Source organism: Falco biarmicus, chromosome 9 (genome assembly GCF_023638135.1).
Source record: "Falco biarmicus isolate bFalBia1 chromosome 9, bFalBia1.pri, whole genome shotgun sequence".
Taxonomy (NCBI): domain Eukaryota; kingdom Metazoa; phylum Chordata; class Aves; order Falconiformes; family Falconidae; genus Falco; species Falco biarmicus.
In genome coordinates, this window is record NC_079296.1 from 23105591 (window position 1) to 23124143 (window position 18553).

General features: G+C 41.3%; 1 protein-coding gene across 2 annotated transcripts in view; it reads right to left on the reverse strand.

The window, feature by feature from the left end:
- Positions 1 to 18553, reverse strand: part of RBM20 (RNA binding motif protein 20) — a 103115-nt gene that overhangs the window by 45104 nt on the left and 39458 nt on the right. The window lies entirely within an intron of this gene.

The window sequence follows — 18553 nt, forward strand, 5'->3', positions numbered from 1 at the left end:
ATAATTTAATTCACGAATTACTATCCAGTAACCAATTCTTTTTGTCATTTTGTTGTTAGCAAACAACCCTGACACTGCTGTATTTTCTCACTCTACATACGGGTATGATGAAAAACTTTCTCATCTGCATTTTCTGTGTCAGAAGCAGTAGTAAAATAATTCCCTTCAATATAGCAGCAAGTTATTTTCCACACGCAAATTATAAGTAGTAAAAAAATTCCTTTACGGAAAAAAATTTGTAAGTACTTTATTCTGTATTCACAGCAGTTTCAGACATCCACAAGGAAAACACTGGGATAACGGAGGGAGCACGAGGGCTACAACTGGTCTTATTGCTGTGCGGATGTGCAAGGCATCCTTCTCCCCAGACTGGTACCCGGTGAGTGAAGGTGGAACAGCCACTAGATGGGGATGTCTGGCTCGGAATGTAGGAAACCCGAGAGGCGCCCCAGTCACCCTCTGCCATACAGCCTTTTCAGAGTATTCGAAAGGAGGGAAAGAGGAAAAAGCGGAAAGAGCCCATGCGCTTGCCTTCTCCTTGTCTTTCTCTGGATTGAGTAAAAGACCAAGGAATTGATTCATATTGTGCAAGGGACAGATAAACAGTATGAGAGAAATATGTAGGCAGAATAATGGTATCAGGTCAATGTGCATATTCCCAAACTGACCTGAAAATAGTTTCAACAAATATCCAGACAAGACCAAACTGCTGGTGCATTCCCCCTGACCTCCTGGCAGGTTCTCACACTTCAGACCATCTCTCTTCTCTGACAAGGTATCTTTCGTGGCTTCTCCTGCTCTTGGTCCTCCTCTTGCCTGCTTGTCCTCTTTTCCACGCTGCTAACCTTCTGGGTCCTCTCCTCCCTCCTCCCGCATCTGGTGGTCAAATTTTGCTGCTTCTCTATCCATGTCTTTTTACTTTCAGGTTACAAATAGAACTTCAACATGCATCTCAATCGTCAACTAATGGGACACCCACCCCTTCGTAACGTTTGCATGACCCCCGCCCCTCCAACCCATGGCAGAGCTCCTGCCCAAATGTTCCCCCTCTTCAAATGGTTCTGTAGGTCCAGGAGCATGAAGCCCATGTTGTCACTCCTCACCTTCAAACTCTTCACAGCACTGGCAATGCTCTTTTCCCTCCCGCTTTATCAGCTTTGGGGCCCACTTGCTCACTTGTGCCTCTTCCTCCTCATGAGTGCAATGCCCTCTGCACTGAAATCTAAGGCCTCTTTTCCCTCCATCCTCAAATCTCTTCTTGTAATATTTCTCTTCTCCCCAGTGCCTGAAAGCAACTGCCCAAATAATCATAAAGAAGTAGGCAGTGGGGAACTACTCAGAGATACTTAAAATATTCTATATGTCATTTAAAAATTCTAGTATATGTCAAGAGAAGGATGCACACCGAAGTCAGACTTCTGTGTGCTCTTTGCATTTCATTGGTCGCAGCTTGTAATTGCAAAAGAATGTGATTACGCTTTCCCATAGATGTAGACAACCATACGTAGGAACAATACATATCTACACATAATTACTTTCTTTGAAAAAGCACATGACAAGTTCACAACAACTTTTCGTACGATTAAGACCAAACCCACAGAAGACACCTGGGGAACGCTGTTAGGAATACAGACAGATTTGGGGGTATTTCGAATAAACTGGGTCTTCCTTTTATTCCAGCTGAAAACTACTTACATAAAAACTTTTTAACTGGTATTTGTACACACTGGAAAAGACATCAAACCTTTTAAACTCTTCATTGACTGTTTTTCTTTGTCCCAAGTAAAAGATTACAAACAAAACATGCCTGTTTTTTGCTTTGAAAGTAGCTGGGCATCTCTTTTTAAAACACCATTATGTAAAAGTGAAAAATGGTAAAAAACTAAGAAAAATGGTTATTAAAAAAAAGTTTTCCTCAACGTGCAAAATCTTGGATTGATTTCTAAAGCTGTGTTTCAGAGATTACACATATTTGGTCAGGTTTTCAAACTCTGAGAAGGGAAAAAAAAATAGTTAACGTCCAATACATTTTGTCATGGCTTTCAACTTACTGTAAAGGTAAATATAAAAAGCACTGCAGGCTGTATTCTTGATCTACCATTCATCTTGGCCAAAGATAAAATATTTATTGATCTCATCAGTACAGACTCAGCCTCCACGGGGAATTTGCTGTGTAACATATTTGAGACCTGAGAAGATGCTGTTAAGGTTCACATAGGAGCCTCAGTGCATTTACAATACAAGATTCAGTCCAAAATTTGCACATCAACATATCACACCACAGTGATAGAAAAAAAATCCTTCAATATAATTAAAAATATATTTATGTAATGACCTCATTTTAATCCCCTTCTCAGACACATATTCAAAGTAAACTGCAAGACAAGGTCACCGTATAAACTGACCAAGACCCAGTTGGGATGACTTAAAATTGCTCCCCTAGCTTGTTTTCAACTGCAGGCACTGCTTGCAATTCTGAGTTTCATGTGTTTGCATTGGCAAACGTTCGGACAGGCTACTACAGACTCTCGCACGCCATGCCTCTGACTGTGAAGGGGCATTTCGCCATTTGCAAGGCACAGTGCTGCCCCATGCTCTGGTCCTGCTCAGTGCTCTGTGCAGCCAATTACGCTGTGGAATTCCCTCCCATCAGGCATGAAGAAAATAATTCAGCACATTATGCTTGAGCATACCAGTATCTGGGTGGGCACTCTGGTTTATTAAAAGAATAACTTACATGTGAGCATCAGAAAAGACTTCAGCTACAGCTCCATGAAAGATCCTGTGCAGAGATCTCTTGAGGAGCTATGGACAATACTCCCAAAAGGAAACCCGAGACCATCTTCGGAATTACAACATCATCCACTACAGCAAGGAAGCATAAAACAGCTCATTAGCAGCCCTATCGAGTGACAGACCTAAAGCCAGCTCCAAAGTTGCCCACACCTGTCTGCCTATAGCGCCTGCCAAAAAGCCAGATTCCACTGGGGAAAGAATCCTTGTCCCTCTTCTACATCTGGATCTTGCCACCCCAATACACTCCCGGGGAACGCATGTTTTAGAGCAGCAGGGTGCACAGCTAGGCAGAAAATATGAGCAGACGTTGTAAGACCCCTCCCCCCAAATGAATGAATTCCACACTCTGTTTCAAATGTGAAAACCGAAAATGTCATTAAAAGTATCCGTCAGTTTTAAGCAGCACTATTTTAAGTAGCACAACTTCAAGTAGTCCAGCAAAAGTTATACAGTGGTATTTCTAGTACATCTTGTTCACTTATAATGCATGAGACCTACTAGTACCTTAGGAACTCATTAACAGTAGGCACCCTGACACATTCCTTTGACAGACTAGGAGCAAACTGTATAAATAACATAATAGTTACTGCATAGTTTCACACTGAACTCCAATACCGCAGCGAAAAGCCTTAAGTATGATCAAGCTGAGCAGAACTCTTAAAAGCAAGCTAGAAAATCTATCTTTCCACACCAGCCTTTGTGACAATCTGAATACTTCATTAGTCTCCCAGGATCTGTTTTCCAGAAACAGTGGGGGTTTTTTAACATGCTTTATACAGAGGCCTCAGGAGTGATCTATCAAGAAATTTGATAATGAATTAGAAGAAATTAACAACTGACATGCACACACATATCCATCAGAGTTTCAGTGACTGATTTTCCCAGACTACAAAAAACACACCCACATCATACAACACTCCACAGAAGATGGGAACAGCCTCAGTTAGAAACCAGACATTGTTATCCTTGTGGAAATCTTCTCTAATTCTAGCAAACTGCTAGATAAATGATGATAAAGAGATGATTACACAATACAGTAGAAAGGGTAAGAGAAGAGAGATGCAATTTTTTCCCAACAATTTAATAAGAAATTTCACCTCTCCATAACGGTGTCTTGGAAGTGTGAAAAAGGACTGCTCTCTAATGCCAGCACTGTTTGTTTTCCTTCCTGATATAATTAGCATTATTACTATCAGGTTTTACTGCACCTTTACAGTAAAAGAAATAAACTTATATGCAACAGGGTTGTAGTAGTACGCAGTTGTAATAAGACCAGCACCACAGATCCTATACAGCAGAAGAATATTAAACAGCAGAAAATTAAAGCTCACTCTGCCAAAATGCCGCAAGGCACCACACCAAGTTATTTGCAAGCCAATGCATACAAATTTTTCAGAAGAAACTGCAATCTTGCAAGAAGCAAAAGGTAGAAGAATCCTTCCTGTTTCTTCCCTAAATGATTCATGCCCTTCCACTGCAAGAATATAAACATATGGGTGTGGACGTGGGGGTCTGTGCCTATATATTAAACTAAGTTTTAAGTTTTGATCCCAAATAACATTGCACCTAACTAGGTGAAGATGTGAAAAGAAGACTGGGGGCTTCTGTGCTTGGGAGAGAAAAGGATTTCACAACAGCCTGCATTCCCTGATCATTTCACTTCCCCATTGCCTAGAATTGCCTTAAAACCAATTCAAGGCTTTTCTAGGCTTAATTAAACCTTAAAAGAAATGCATGGTTTCAATGTAAAGAAAAGATGCATTAATGCTGGAGGACCATTTCATCTCTCTCTTAGATTACAAAGACCTGTCTAGCAAATGTTTGAAGTGCAATGCAGATCCCAAAGGGCAAGTTCGAACGGCAGCACCTGCGTCCGAACACCCCAATGGCCAGGCACCGCAGCGAGCTGGTGTGGGTTCAGCAGCTGGCGCAGGCTGATGCACTTCCCAAATTTTGGAACAACCTTGCATTGGCAGGAGACAGGGCAGAGCCTAAAGAATCCTGCTGGCCTGGGAGTGGCACAGGGATTCAGTAATCCGAAGGGCTGTGTTCCTGGCTGGCGTGAAGGGACCTGCAGCTCCACTTGGAGGATGCCCATGCTAAGAAGCCCGGCCAGTTATGTACTAAGTAGAGATTTATATTGCAGTAACAAGTCACAAATCATGGCAAAACGTGTGTGAGAAGTTCAAAAGGCTCCTTGTTACACGTAGGAGGGCACTAACTAACGGAAGCTACTTTCTAGGCTTCCCCTCTCTGCTGTGGCATTGAAACGCTTTTAAACTATTTTCCACTCAGTGTCTTGCCTTTTGCCTTAAAAAACATGCAGAAATTTTAAGGAATCCCTACCTCTGGGAAAAAGTCTATTCCATAGCAAATCTGCTAAGCGATACCACCCACAGCAAGTCTGGGTTTTTTAAGATTAATTTCCTGCCTTATGAAGATAATAAAAGTCAGCTCCATTACAAACAGATGCAGGTTCTTCTAGCACTTGAGGGACAACATCTTTAAAGATACCCTGGGATCTGTAGCTGTAACCCCGTGTGGGAGAGCCCAGGGTTGTACCCAGCCGCTTGGTCACGCACAGGGTCCCAAAGTTAACACACCAGCTTCTGGCCTGCACCATCGCCCTGCCATTGCTGAAGCAAAACTTCAGACCCCACTGTCTGTCTGGGATAATAACTTAAATCCTAACCCATATCCCCCTCCAAAACAACATTACCAACCCAAAACATCTGTATATTTTTAAAGGTATTATGCATAACCAGGGTTCAGCTGCACAGTAGATGGCAGTAAATCTTCACTTGTCACCTTAGAGACCCTCCCACCTCCCTCCAGAATTTTAAAAAAATGTGAATACATTTATGGCATTTTCCAACACACTGTAGGAGTAAACTCATGCTCAGCTACGCTTGCCTTCGGCTTTCTCCTCAACTTTTTCCCTTGGTGGGCACATATACGATTCCATTATTTCACACACGGTTCCTTCTCAGAGCTCTTTTATTATGGAAAAGCAATGTGATGTACACACAGTTTAGCACTGTCAGATGAAGACTGGCTTATTTCAGTGTAATATAATCCAAAAACATATGAAACTTAAAACAGAGGATTCTTAATCACAGCTGTAAATGTGTTGACACATACAGGGTGAGGAAGGGAAAAAACATACTTGGTGTTGCTGACAGTATGTCAAACAGCATTACGAGAAAGAGAAGCAAGCTGCAGCATGTGATTTGGACGACCCTTTGTGACACAGAATTTTATCCTGATTTAGATTTTTCTCCCACAGAAAAGCACCCTCTTCCTGTCAAGCCTTTGCAAAGCTCTGAATCTCACTTAAGTTCTCAAATGCTCATCATTTAACCTCTCCTACCAAAGATGTCGTTTCAAACTTTAAAACGCTCCATGTCCCAGGTCTCAAAAGACACATTTGCCAAATGATTTTACACCTATGGATGTCAGTTCCTAGTAATTTATAAGACACATGAAGCCATAAAAGCTGAGCTATAAAAATGGTTTTCATAGAGGTTCTGACCCAGAACACAGATTGGTGGAAGTATTTCCAGTTCCCTGCCTGGCCTTTGGGTCAGGCCCAAAATGAACAAAGGTTTGCTAGACCAGCTTTTTGATCCAGTTTACTGTCAGTTAAGTGGCCATAATTCCAGCGAAACTGTACTCACGGCAGTGAGGAAGGCAGCCCTTTAACTGCCTTCTCTTCACACACTATTCAGTATAAAAATGAAGCCAAATACACTGTTATGGCCTGTTGTGTTTCAAAGACTTTCATAAAAAGCAGTGAGAAACCACAAAACAATCTCTCTTTACATTGGATGATACTAATTAAATCAAATTAATATTGTACTAACTCATAACAGCACACAGAAATCTGTTTTATATCACATCTTTCTGACGGACTGTATTCCAAAATAATTTTGGTGCCAGCTCTCACATTCCCAAAAGCGCCTTTAAAACTGCCTTGCAACCATCTGTAGAAGTCTTATAACTTGCATCCAGCACTTGAGCACTGGCCCTCTGGGAATTCTGGGCTAGCATTCAAGATCAGTACCCTGGCATCTGCACAGGACAGCGCGGAAGTGTGAAATCATCAGGACTCAAAACCCCACCAGAAATGTCTTCTGACCACGCTACATTTGTATGACCGTCAGTCAAACCGCCACTGCAAGTGTGTCCTCCAGAGCAGCCACTGAATGGCTTGCAAAAAGCAATTTGCCTGCAGCGTTGCAATTCCTCTGCATTGCTCCGGGGTGTTGGAGCAGTAAGACAGGGATTTACGCCAGGACTCGCAAACAATACTGCCCTTGTGCCCACTCTGCTCCAGCGTGGGACTTGCATGCAGTGAGTGAAAGTGCTTACAAACAATACAACTTCTCTTCAACTAAATGTTGTAGATTCATTTTTATCATAATTTTGAAGCACTCTGTACACATATTTGACCTTTTCTACTTTTTTAAAAGACCCACCAGGGAGTCCTAGCAGCCATTTAGTGCATGAACAGAAGGGAAAGAAAAAGTTCTCTATTAACATGGAATATTAGCTGCCATGCAGATGAGCTCTATGTAGTATCTGGTCAAGTTTGATTTGCTTGAACCCAGGAAAAAAGTTAAGAGGAATTATTAAGTGAAAGGGGAAAACTGCATTTTGACAACCCACCTGATAGCCAGGACAACCGCTGAAGGTCTCATAACAAGCAGTCTGTCTTTGGAGTGCTGAAAGGGCTGAGCCCACTTAAAGTTGTTATCAGTAGCATGCGTGCAGCAAAAGTGAACTCTAGAAATGTTCTGTTATAGACAGTTTTAAACACTGGAAGTTATTTTAGGGAGGGGAGGTTCTTAATACTTTTCAACGTACATAAAAATGAGCAACTGAAATTAGGGCAAATATCTCTTAGAAGCTGTAGAAATGGAATAGAAATAAAAAGCCCCTGTGATGAAATATGCACATATACATGGATGTCTTCACGTCAGTACAAACAACTACAGATGTAATACATACATTAAGAGAGACATATACAAAATTAAGATGACTACGTTCTTAAAAAGATTTTTATGACTTGGTGTAGCTGCAGACCACATAGCACTGGCTACCTCGGTCCTCCTAGATAGCTTCACCCATTTGGAGGGGCAATGCTCAGTAAAACTGTGATGTTCTCTGAAGGTCAGGGGACTTGCACCCTCACCATCTAAGCCTGCCCAATTTATGGTCTGAGCCGCTCATTACCACTGTGGTAGATACCCATGCCTTCTTTTCTTCCTTTAGATGTTCATAGCATTGCCAAAAGAAGAAAGAGGAGGAGTCTGCCTGAAGCCTACAAATTATGTGCTTAATAAGAAGTAGGGTGTGCAAAAGATCTCAAAATCTCTTGTGATTTCAAGAAGCTTAACAAGAATGTGGTTGTATCTGTGAAAGGTCTCAGAGCTCTGAATTAAAACTTACCTGTTTGGTCTCCCAATAGCAAATGCTTCACCACCTGACGCCCGGGGAAAGCCCACTGGCCTCACACCGCTTCACAACATCTCCATCCTCAGCAAAAGCACAGGCTCCTTGACACCGCTGGAGGAATTTCAGCCCAAGAGTCCCATTCAGCTCAATGTAAATTGCTTTAGGAGAAGCACAGAGGAACCTTGCTAATTGTGGTCTGATGTTTCACAGCTTAGGAACACTTATCCTCCTTCCCAAATGCCAATTTGAACATCCTAATAGGCCCGCAAATTTAAGATTCTGTCGTCAATTTTTTACAGAATCCCCTCACAAAACATTCCAGTATAGTCGAAATGGCATTACCACCCATGGTTAGAGCTGAACACTTGCCAAAGACAAAGCTATAATATACTGTAATTTTACAAAGTTAAAAATCAATCATGTGGTTATTTGCTTACCCACTAATTCTTCCAGGCCACTGAAGCATGTGTTTCATGTTCAGTGGGCTACTGATGGGTTTAAGCCAGTGGAATAACTCAAATAACCACTTCTGTTGCTTCCAGTAGTCCCCATTTACTAAGTGTCAATGAAGCTATGTAGTATGGTATTATATTTATACATTTATTTTATTTATTTAATTATTTATTTATTCATACATTATTTATTAAATTATTTATATAATTATTTAATAGTTTATAAAATTATTTATTTATTATTACAGCATTTGCTCCACCCTTACTGTAGAATAAAATGTTCAGGGAAAGAAAGCAAAAATCCCAGGAGTGATGTGTACCCGCTCTCACATTAGAGGAGCTAATCTTTCAGTATGAGCAAAATGAACTAGGTAAGTATCTCTTCACACTCCATTAAGTTATAAGCCTCCTTCACATCAAAGACAACATATGACAGCTGAGTCATATACAGTATTTATGTGATGACCACTTGCCCAGCACAAACACCCTTACAGAATCTAAAGATCTTTGGCCCAAGAGGGAACTATAGACAAGTCTCCAGCACTGCAATGGCGAACACACAAGATCCAGATGGGCTCACAGACTTGTGACCTTTATAATTACATGCCACCACGGGCAGCTTGCTAGCGTGTAGACAACCCTATTTATAGCAAAAAAAAAACCAAAACCCACTGCAAGCTAGCCCGTCTGAAAGTCTGGAAACCAGCATACCTGAACCATCAAATATCTCAGCATTCCTCACCTACTGCCTGTTTTGTTCTAGCGAGACAGACAAATCAGGATCATCCCCAGCCTGTCTTGCTTTTCATTCTGACACAGGTGTGGGTAACAGACAAGGATATGATGCCACAGCATGAGGAGCCAGTACTTAACGCTGACTACTGGTGATCAAGCTGTTCCCATCACTCTAAAACAAACAGAAACAGGATTTTAGCAAAAATCGTTGCTCATGAGCCAGAAATCAAAGCAGAGGAGGGAGCAAAGCAGTTGGAGATGATAAGAGATTATGAGAGATTTATACCACTTTTTACCACTTCTCCCTTTTTAATCCTTTCACTGCTTCCCTGCTGGATAAACACAATTCAGGTTTCCTGTCTCTACCTGGAAAACCGCTTGTTCAATCTTTTCCTCCGTTTGCAAGCTTTGGTTTAATCCTGACCCTCTGCATCATCTGCCTTTTCCACTCCTCTTCTCATAAGGCTGCACAAAATCACAGTTTTGTAAAGTTCAAGGCTGGACATGCCAGTGGTCCACCCTGCGTTGTCCTGTGTGCCACAGCCTGGGATGCTTCACCCAGCTATCCCGGCAACACACGTTTGCCTGAAAGCAAGACTTCCTGCAAAACACCACAGTCTTGAACTATGTTAGTCAAGAGAGGCAGAATTGATTCGGTTTATCTCCTTCTGATATGTTGCAGTGGCTTATTGCCCTTACTATTAAAACGGAATTTTATGCAAATTTAAATAGCCGTATCTGAACGTACTACTTTGGATTTGGCATTAAAAAGTGTTGCGTTAATAGGGGCCCAGCTTGCTACACAAACTAAGGTTACAGTCCTATTGTTACTTAAAACTGCAGTAATCTTTATGCCTCTAGTGAATAGCCTCTAGGTTTACTCCAAACTGTTAGTAAAAATGCTGAATAAGAGTGTTGCCAAGCCCCTGTGATATCACACTGAAAACATCCCTAGTTGAAGGAAATTTGCTACTGCCAATGGTTCTCAGACATTTCTAAGTTTTGGGGTGTTTAATCCAGTCAGGAGTTTCTGTACTGATAATGTGTTTTCTTCCTAAAAACCAAAAGACTGGGAGATAGGAAGCCACATACCTTTCTTCCAAACATGAAATCTTACTGTCTCTTTATCAACCTTTATCAAACAAAACTAAAGATCTTAAGAAAAAAATATTCACCACGCTCCTTCTAACAGAAGATTACGCTGACTGAAATAATTATAGTTCTACCCTCTAAGCTTTTGTTGTTTTAGTCTTTGCTAACTGTATTCACCTTAAAAATTCCTGTAATGTTGTCCCTTACTCATACCAGACTAACCAACACTACAGCTACACAGATCACCCCAGTCAGCATTTTCCAATGGTTAGCCCTTCTTCGCCAGTCTGGATTTACTCCTATATTCCATGATTTTTTTAAACTCTCAGGACAAAAATCTCAAGGAACTTCCAGATCCAACTCTTTGGATCCCTTGGTGCAGCTAACCAGACATTGATTTTTAGTGCAGTTCTACTAGGATAAACATTACCGTATCTTCATTAAATATTTACTTTGGACTACTGTAACAGCCTTGTTCAACACAATTAGGTTATCCTGCTCTTTTCCAAAAAGAAAATGAAGTATTTATTAGAAAGCGAGGTACTTATTGAACAGTTCTGCGAGGATTTTGCATCAATTCTAGCCCCTTTACAGTCCTTCTCTGGTACAGGGTCTCCCTCCTTTCTAACACCCTTCTCCTGAAACACCTAAATTTTTCCATTTACCGTGGATCTTACTCTTTTATTTTTAACTTCCCAGACAGAATGCCCCTGTGTTGGTTTTTGGTTATTGAGTGGGAAGAGTACAGCAGATATTTTGCAAGTGCTTCTTAACAAAATCCCAATTTAATTTATACCCTTCTAATTTTTTTCTTTTCAATCGACTTTGCCCTAAGATTTTCCCCAAAGTGATGAAATTCAGCCTTTCTGAAACACCACGTCAGTGTGTTACCAGTGTAAACCAGCATATGCCTCTTGGTTGGGAAGTAGGTCATGCTCGCTGGTCCCTAGGCAACCATCAAATCTCACTCCCTTGATCAATTCATCTGCATCCCTGTTTATGACGTCTGAAATGGATTCAGCTGGTATTGTGTGCTGTGTTTTCTTGTATTAAAAGATTATTATCTATTTTTAGCAATGCTAAGTGAGTTACTATTGGCTGCATCAGATCTCTGATATATTGAATGGTCCATTTTTAAATATTCCACAGCTATTTTCCTTCTCCTCCCACACACTGCCATACCACAGACTAGTTCCAACTGATCTCTGGTTTTATTTAATGGATTCTTCTCCAGAACTTGGTTATCAAATTATTCCTTATGCAGTCAAAACTCAGTGGATATGAGTTACTCATCAATTCTTGAATACTATAAAATACAGCATCATTTCTTTTTTTTATGCTCATCGTTTCTAAGAGTACGGCTGACCACATGGGCAGGGAGGGAAGTTACAGAGTATAGCCCATAGAAAACTACATTGCACCAGATGCACATAAACAAGCAGTGCATTTGGAAGTATGAGAAATGGATGGGCACCGTATAGCAAGGCAAGGACCAGAGAGCGTGATGGCAGAGCCCCAGCTTAGGCAGATGTAGATTTGCTTCCACTGGGGCTGGGTGAGCTCCCTTGCAAGAGTTGCACCTATTTCGCAAACCCACTGTTCAGTCAAGATAACCTGGCTTGCCACGGGTTCAAGTATCCTAACAGTTTCATCACCCTCATCACGCAAATAGCTCACCAAGATTTCAGCAATACACATTTCTTAAGTTCACTGAGAATATCAGTTCCCTCCTGCTGGTCTTCCACAGCCCATCAGTGCTGCGTGAGCAATTTCTCTCTCACATGTTTTGTAATAGGGGATCAATTTGTTCACAGCAAGCTGAGCATAGCTTGTACATTTGACTCAGTGATAGCACACAGTCTTGTAAATTAAATGTCGATTCAGTGCCTTCATATGTGCTTCTTATAATGTCCAGACAGGCTTTGCCTTTCAGTTTCTGAAGTACAGGCTGCTGCACACACAGAGCTCTATAGCTCCCTGGAACATGGCCCAGAGTTGTGCTTGGGCTTTACTATCAGGACAAATTTTGTTGGCTTGTAAAGAAACAGTTTGTAAGCTGCTGCATAGTTTTCTTCCTTTCTTCTGGCGATTATCTTTTGGTTGTAGATCAGAACTAGAACAACAGGATTTTATTTTTTTTTCTTAGCTACATCTAGAGACATCTCGTGCAGGTAAGAGTGGGAAGCAAAGAAGGTCCAATCTGCAAAGCTAAAATTAGATGAAGATGATGATGGGGAGACTAAAGCCAGCTACCAGAAATAATGTGTAAAGATAAATAACTTAAATATATCACACTGTTACATACTTAGAGTAACTGCATCTGTATGTTAAAAAAGGAGGCAAATAGAAAGATACTAAGCATACATTTTCCTATTGACACCATCCATATTTTGATTTAAAATTGGTGGAAAAGTAATATCCAACAAAATATGTGAAATGTAAAGGAAAATGAGAATAATGTATTTTTAAAAAAATGTTCTTGTAGATGAGAGATGGGTATGAAACAAAATTTTTCCTGTTCTTGGCTGGGAAAAAAGCATCACTTCCAGATATCTGTCTTGAAAGACACAGAGGAATAAGGAAAACTTTCTTCGTATTAATTAAAACTGGCATTCAGGCCCCAGTGCCTCAGAAGAGACAACCACGATACCCAAATACAACCACTGGCTGACCCTGGCCATCGCCTGCCCTGGCCCAGCTCGCGAGAGAAGGTAACACTTGGTCCAGAGAAGCAATGTTAAATGACGGCAACTTTCCTGACATGGGCTCGGCAAATGCATCAACAACACAGAAGTGAAGTAGATGTAGGTTAGATCTTCACTGGGGAAAGAAGGACAAATATATGACAGACTTTGTTCCTCACCTCAGTGAGATTGCTGCACCAATTGCAGCTTCTTTTAATACCAGCATCTTACATTAGCTCTCCCGAGCAGCAAGCCAAGAAGCCTAACAATAAAAGGCATTTAGGGAAGGCTGTTTTCATTCCTCCATATCCTACCAGTTCCAGGGACCAGGGGTTTGGGACTTTGACTTCACTGTGTGACTGGTGTTCACATAGCTGCAGCCTTAAAACCTGCTGGGCATGACCGCCTGCAGACACAGCAGATTTCCATCTGTCTTCATCATCAAGCTGTGGCTGTCAATCCCACCAGCTTCACGGGAAACCCTGGTGTTACCAATCAGCTTAGCCTACTGTGCACACGCCATACAGCTATAAACCATAAAATTATTGTTTTTACAAGGGCAGTGGATTTTAAATTGCCTGACCCCACCAATTCAAGACACACAAGGCTATTGGACCATGAGAAATACATATGTAAACAGATAAAACTATATGCAGCAGCGCCTTGGGATGTATCAGAACCCTGAACCTACAATATATATATAGGCACAAAAGAGAAAAGGTATTTTGTATTTCTTACAGGCTGATGTATACAAGAACTGTCTTCCGAGGAGCAGTTTGCCGCATGATCTCTAAAGCCAGCAGCAGCAGCCGCATTGTCTATGGGTACAGAGAGACAACAGGTGGGAGAAGCAGACGAGACAAGTTTTCTTTTAGGTGTATGAAGTTTGTATTTCATTCATGCTATTTGTGAAATGGAATAACATCAGCAAGTAGTCATGAGGCTGCAAGTTAGGAAATTACATCATATATTTGGCAATAGCTACAGGATATAAATAACCTGGAACATCAAACCTTTCACAGAAACAGATGCAAAAAGGGATTCACTTGCCCATGGGCAATTTGCAGTGTTTAACATTTACATGTGGATAGGCAAGCTGTTTTTAGCTTCCCAGGAGCCAAGACAGACCTAGCAGAACTGGATTGCACATACCCACATGAAGGGCAGCAGGTGATTGTTACAAGCTGCAGAGCATAGCAAAGAAGTTAATTCAGTACACTGAAAAAGCATGTATCCGAGAAAGAATGTAAGGAACCTTTTTCTTTCTCTCCATTCCCCTATTCAAAGTAGTTATAGGAAGAGAAATTATTCTGAGCACTACAATTTAGTATAAGTAATCCTTATCAAGGATTTTCTGTAGTCAGCCTTACAACAGGAACAGTACACCTCCCCTCTCCTCTTTGGGCTATTTTAAACCCATTTGTATGTAGTTCAACACCTAGAGCCTGATTCTGCAGAGATAAAAGCAAAGGAATAACTTTACTTCCACAACCTGTCTTACAAGTCCTTATTGGAGCAGATGTGCATACATGCTTTCAGAACAGGTCAAAGTGAAGCATTTGTGACCTACATGAAATTAAATTTATACAAACTAACATTTATTGTGTCTGCTGCTTTTATAATATAATGACAGCTCCGTGGATAAAGTCAGGCATGGATTACTAGGATCCACAGGGTATCGGACCACACACCTGTCAACAATTATTGGCATCCTATAGCGTTCATTAAATGGGACAGTATGGATGCACTTCTCCTGGGCACTGCAGTGAACAGGGTCAATCTAGCAGCACAGAGTCTTCAGAACAAGGAATCACGAGTATACAAACCTGTCTGTTAGGACAAACACTTGGTAAACCTTAATTCATAACAGAGAATGCAAATGAAACAAAAACACTAATTGGAAATACCCTCAGCACTTCCCCATGCTGAGTTTTAGAAATTTTCCTTCTTCCTTCCCACTCCCGCCATGGAATAAGCAACAGCCTCCATGTGTTGAACAAAGATGCAGCTGAATCCCACCCCTTCTGCAAACATCCTTGCTTGCATGGGGATCACTGCAGTGAAATTATAGATTCCAGGCAAAATACTTCACCCTGCCTTAGTGCCTAGCAGCTAGCACAAAACATACAGGTTTTGGTAGGTACTATGCAAACATACACAGGCATAATACTTGCTGTCCTGTTCCTCTCTGCTTTGCAACATCATAGGAGATTAATTGGGATTTACCACTAAAGGTCTGTATTGTTGGTCTTGCCTCTGCAAAATGAACCTTCGGTGTTTCAATCATCTGACTGAACTCCCGGAACAACAAGGTGCTTTAGTAATTTTTCCTTAATTATGGTTTACAGTTTTGGATTGTCGACTATTGACCTTAATGCACTTTTTACAGGTAAGCAAAGAGAGGGAAGGCACAGAAATCAAGCAAATCCTCCACAAGCAGGACCACAGCACTGGCATCCTCTTAAACAGGCTGGGTGAGCACGCATGCTTAACTAGCAGGAGGTGTACCCACACGACTTCAGTAAGCCTTCCACAAGTTAAATAAACAGTGCTCTGAAGGGAAGGTGTTCGTTCCTCCTTCAAGCTTATCTAGATACTGATTGAAGCAATGCACCAGGCAAATAACTGCAAGTTCTAGAAAGATCCCAGGAAATTAGGACTGCTTGTCTATTCTAAGGCTTGTTGCATTTCTGTCTTGCAGCTACAATTAATAACCATATGCAGAAGTTCTCAGATGCCTAATAGTTAATTGGAATCATGATCACATAAAAATAACTATCCTGCAGCATAAAAATAATCTAAATGCTGAGAAACAATTTAAAGCAAATGGCAGTCTCGCTGATTGAGATTTTACAGATGTTGCAGGGAAATTGCTTCCTTGCTTGTAGCACTGCCATAATTTTAGGACACAAATATAAACAAATGGTTAGTGTTACCCGTGAGCCTTTGCACACGGCTGCTGTAATCACTCCTCTCCTAGACTCTTCTTATTTTCCATAACGATTTTACCGATTTCGATCTGCCCCTCTTATTCATTCTCTCTTGCAGTGTGGGTAGTAAAATACAAATGTTATTTAAGTACAGAAATCCTTGAAGTAGATTTCACTGGGGTTAGAGGCTATTTTTAGCCCAGCTAGCACCGAGATGCACTGAAGTGTTTACTAGCTTGAACATAGGTCATAAAGTCTGCATTTGTCATTACCAAAGACCACCTGCAGTTTAGATAATTTATTATCAGTGACAACTGTTTATTACTCTCCAACAGGCAAATAAATTTAACCCTTCTCTATCAGACATAAAGCTTGAGTAAACACTACAGCAGTGACTTCTGTGGTGTCTCTCAAGTATGTCTTTTAATCCTTGTGCCTACAGAAACATACGGGAGAATTGCTGACCTCAGTTACCAGCTTGCTTTCCCTGCTGCTCAGGTATTCAAGTGGGAAGTGCCAATTACATAGGCAGAGCCACCCCCCCCGCACCAGGAAACCTCCCAGAAGCAGCAGATAACTTATCTGGAAAACAAAACAAAACAAACAAGCCCATCTGCAGAAGATAGTGGAAAGAAGGCAAGAACTCAGACCTGAGAGCTGGATACATTACTCAATATCCTCTGCTTCACATTTTATCAATTTCAATATCATTTCACCTTAAATTAAGCCTGCAGGTAATTGTAAATACCTGTGAAATATGCAGGTGTGAAATGCAAAGCCATTTATTTTGCACAGTATTTTCAAATATCTCCTTTACTGCCTTTATTACCTTTTATGTTTGTATTAGTTTCCTGTTGTCTGTCACCATGTCTCTATGTCCCTACCACAAACTCATGAGCAACTCCCTCACAAAGTCCCCTGGCACACCTCTCCCTTGTTGACTGCTTTGGGTAGGATGCTGAGGGAAGCTGTAAAGGGCAACAAGACCTTAAATCACCAGGTCTGGATAAACACAAGAATTTGATCATAGGTAGTGATTTACAGGATCAGGACTCAGTTGCTCTGTGGTGGGTCTTCTCTGCTCTATTAAACAGTGACTGCATTTCAGCCCAGAAAAGCTGCTCTACGGTTCAATCTAGTAATAATACAAAGGATGGAAGAAGGAATTGCATGTTTTTTCAAATCAAGCTAATTCTCCCTGGGAATGTTATTATATTTGCCCACCACACTATAAATATGATAAGCCTAAATTCATCATCACGCTTGGTTTCATTTATAATCAATAAATAAAGTTGATGGTCAACAAATAAAGACACATGAAGGTCATAATTTGGATTTTGGACTGCCTAGGTTGGGAACAATGCAAAATTTCTCTATGACTAATTACCACAAGAAATAAAACCAAGTCTGGTCTTCTTTATAAGCCTAATTAACAGAATTTGAGCTTCTGAAAGATAAAACAGATTCCTGTTTCAATTCTCTTCTTAATGAATTCATGTTAAATAAAGCCTAGATCATCTTGCATCTAAACCAGGCACACAGCCTCACCTGGAATTCATTCTCTAAGCACAGCAAACAAGTCTGAAATCTGACTTCCAAAACAGAACTATCACCTCATGCCTCACCAACTCCAGTTCACCGTGTAAATTATACTTGATAAATTCTCATTTCTTATTTACAAGGACACAATTCTTCAGTGATTACTGTCCAGAGAACCCAAGCTTAGTCTGTATCACTTGTCATGCTTAGATGAATACTCATGTAAATAATTTTACACTGTGAATTAATATCCACTATGTAAATAATGACCATGACCTCCTCAACTTCATTTCTTAGAATACTCAGGGCAATTAAAAACAACTATCCTGATGTTATACCAAAACTTGCTGAAGCCAGAGAAAGATTTCTATTTATTTCCATGGAAAATAATCAATTATTTTCATCATACACTTATGCCTTTAAAAGTCTCACCTCTGACCCCTGAGTCCTTAATTAATTTGCAATCAAAATATCCTGTGCAAAAGTACTGAGCATGACAAGGCTGGCTGGTCTCCTTGGGTTCCCTGCCAGCCTGGTGTAGCCTGCAGTCTCCAGGGGCAGGCTCCTGGTACGCTTCCTCCAGGGAGCAAACCTGGCCAAGCCCTGGCAGAGCGGGCTGCAGGCAGGGCTGGGCTGCCGAGTCCCCAGCAAAGAGCTGGGCAAAGCATGGCCGAGCCACGTGTTTGTGGAGGCAGGAACTTGAAGCACTGGGTGCAGCCCAGGCTCAGCTCCTGGCTCTGCGGCCAGAGGCTGGATGTCCTGGGAGCCCAGGCACACGCTGCCGAAGCCATCAGGGACCGCAGCTTCTCTGCGGAGAGCTCCTCCACATGCCGACACCTGAGCCAAAGGGCCAACGCAACTCAGAGAG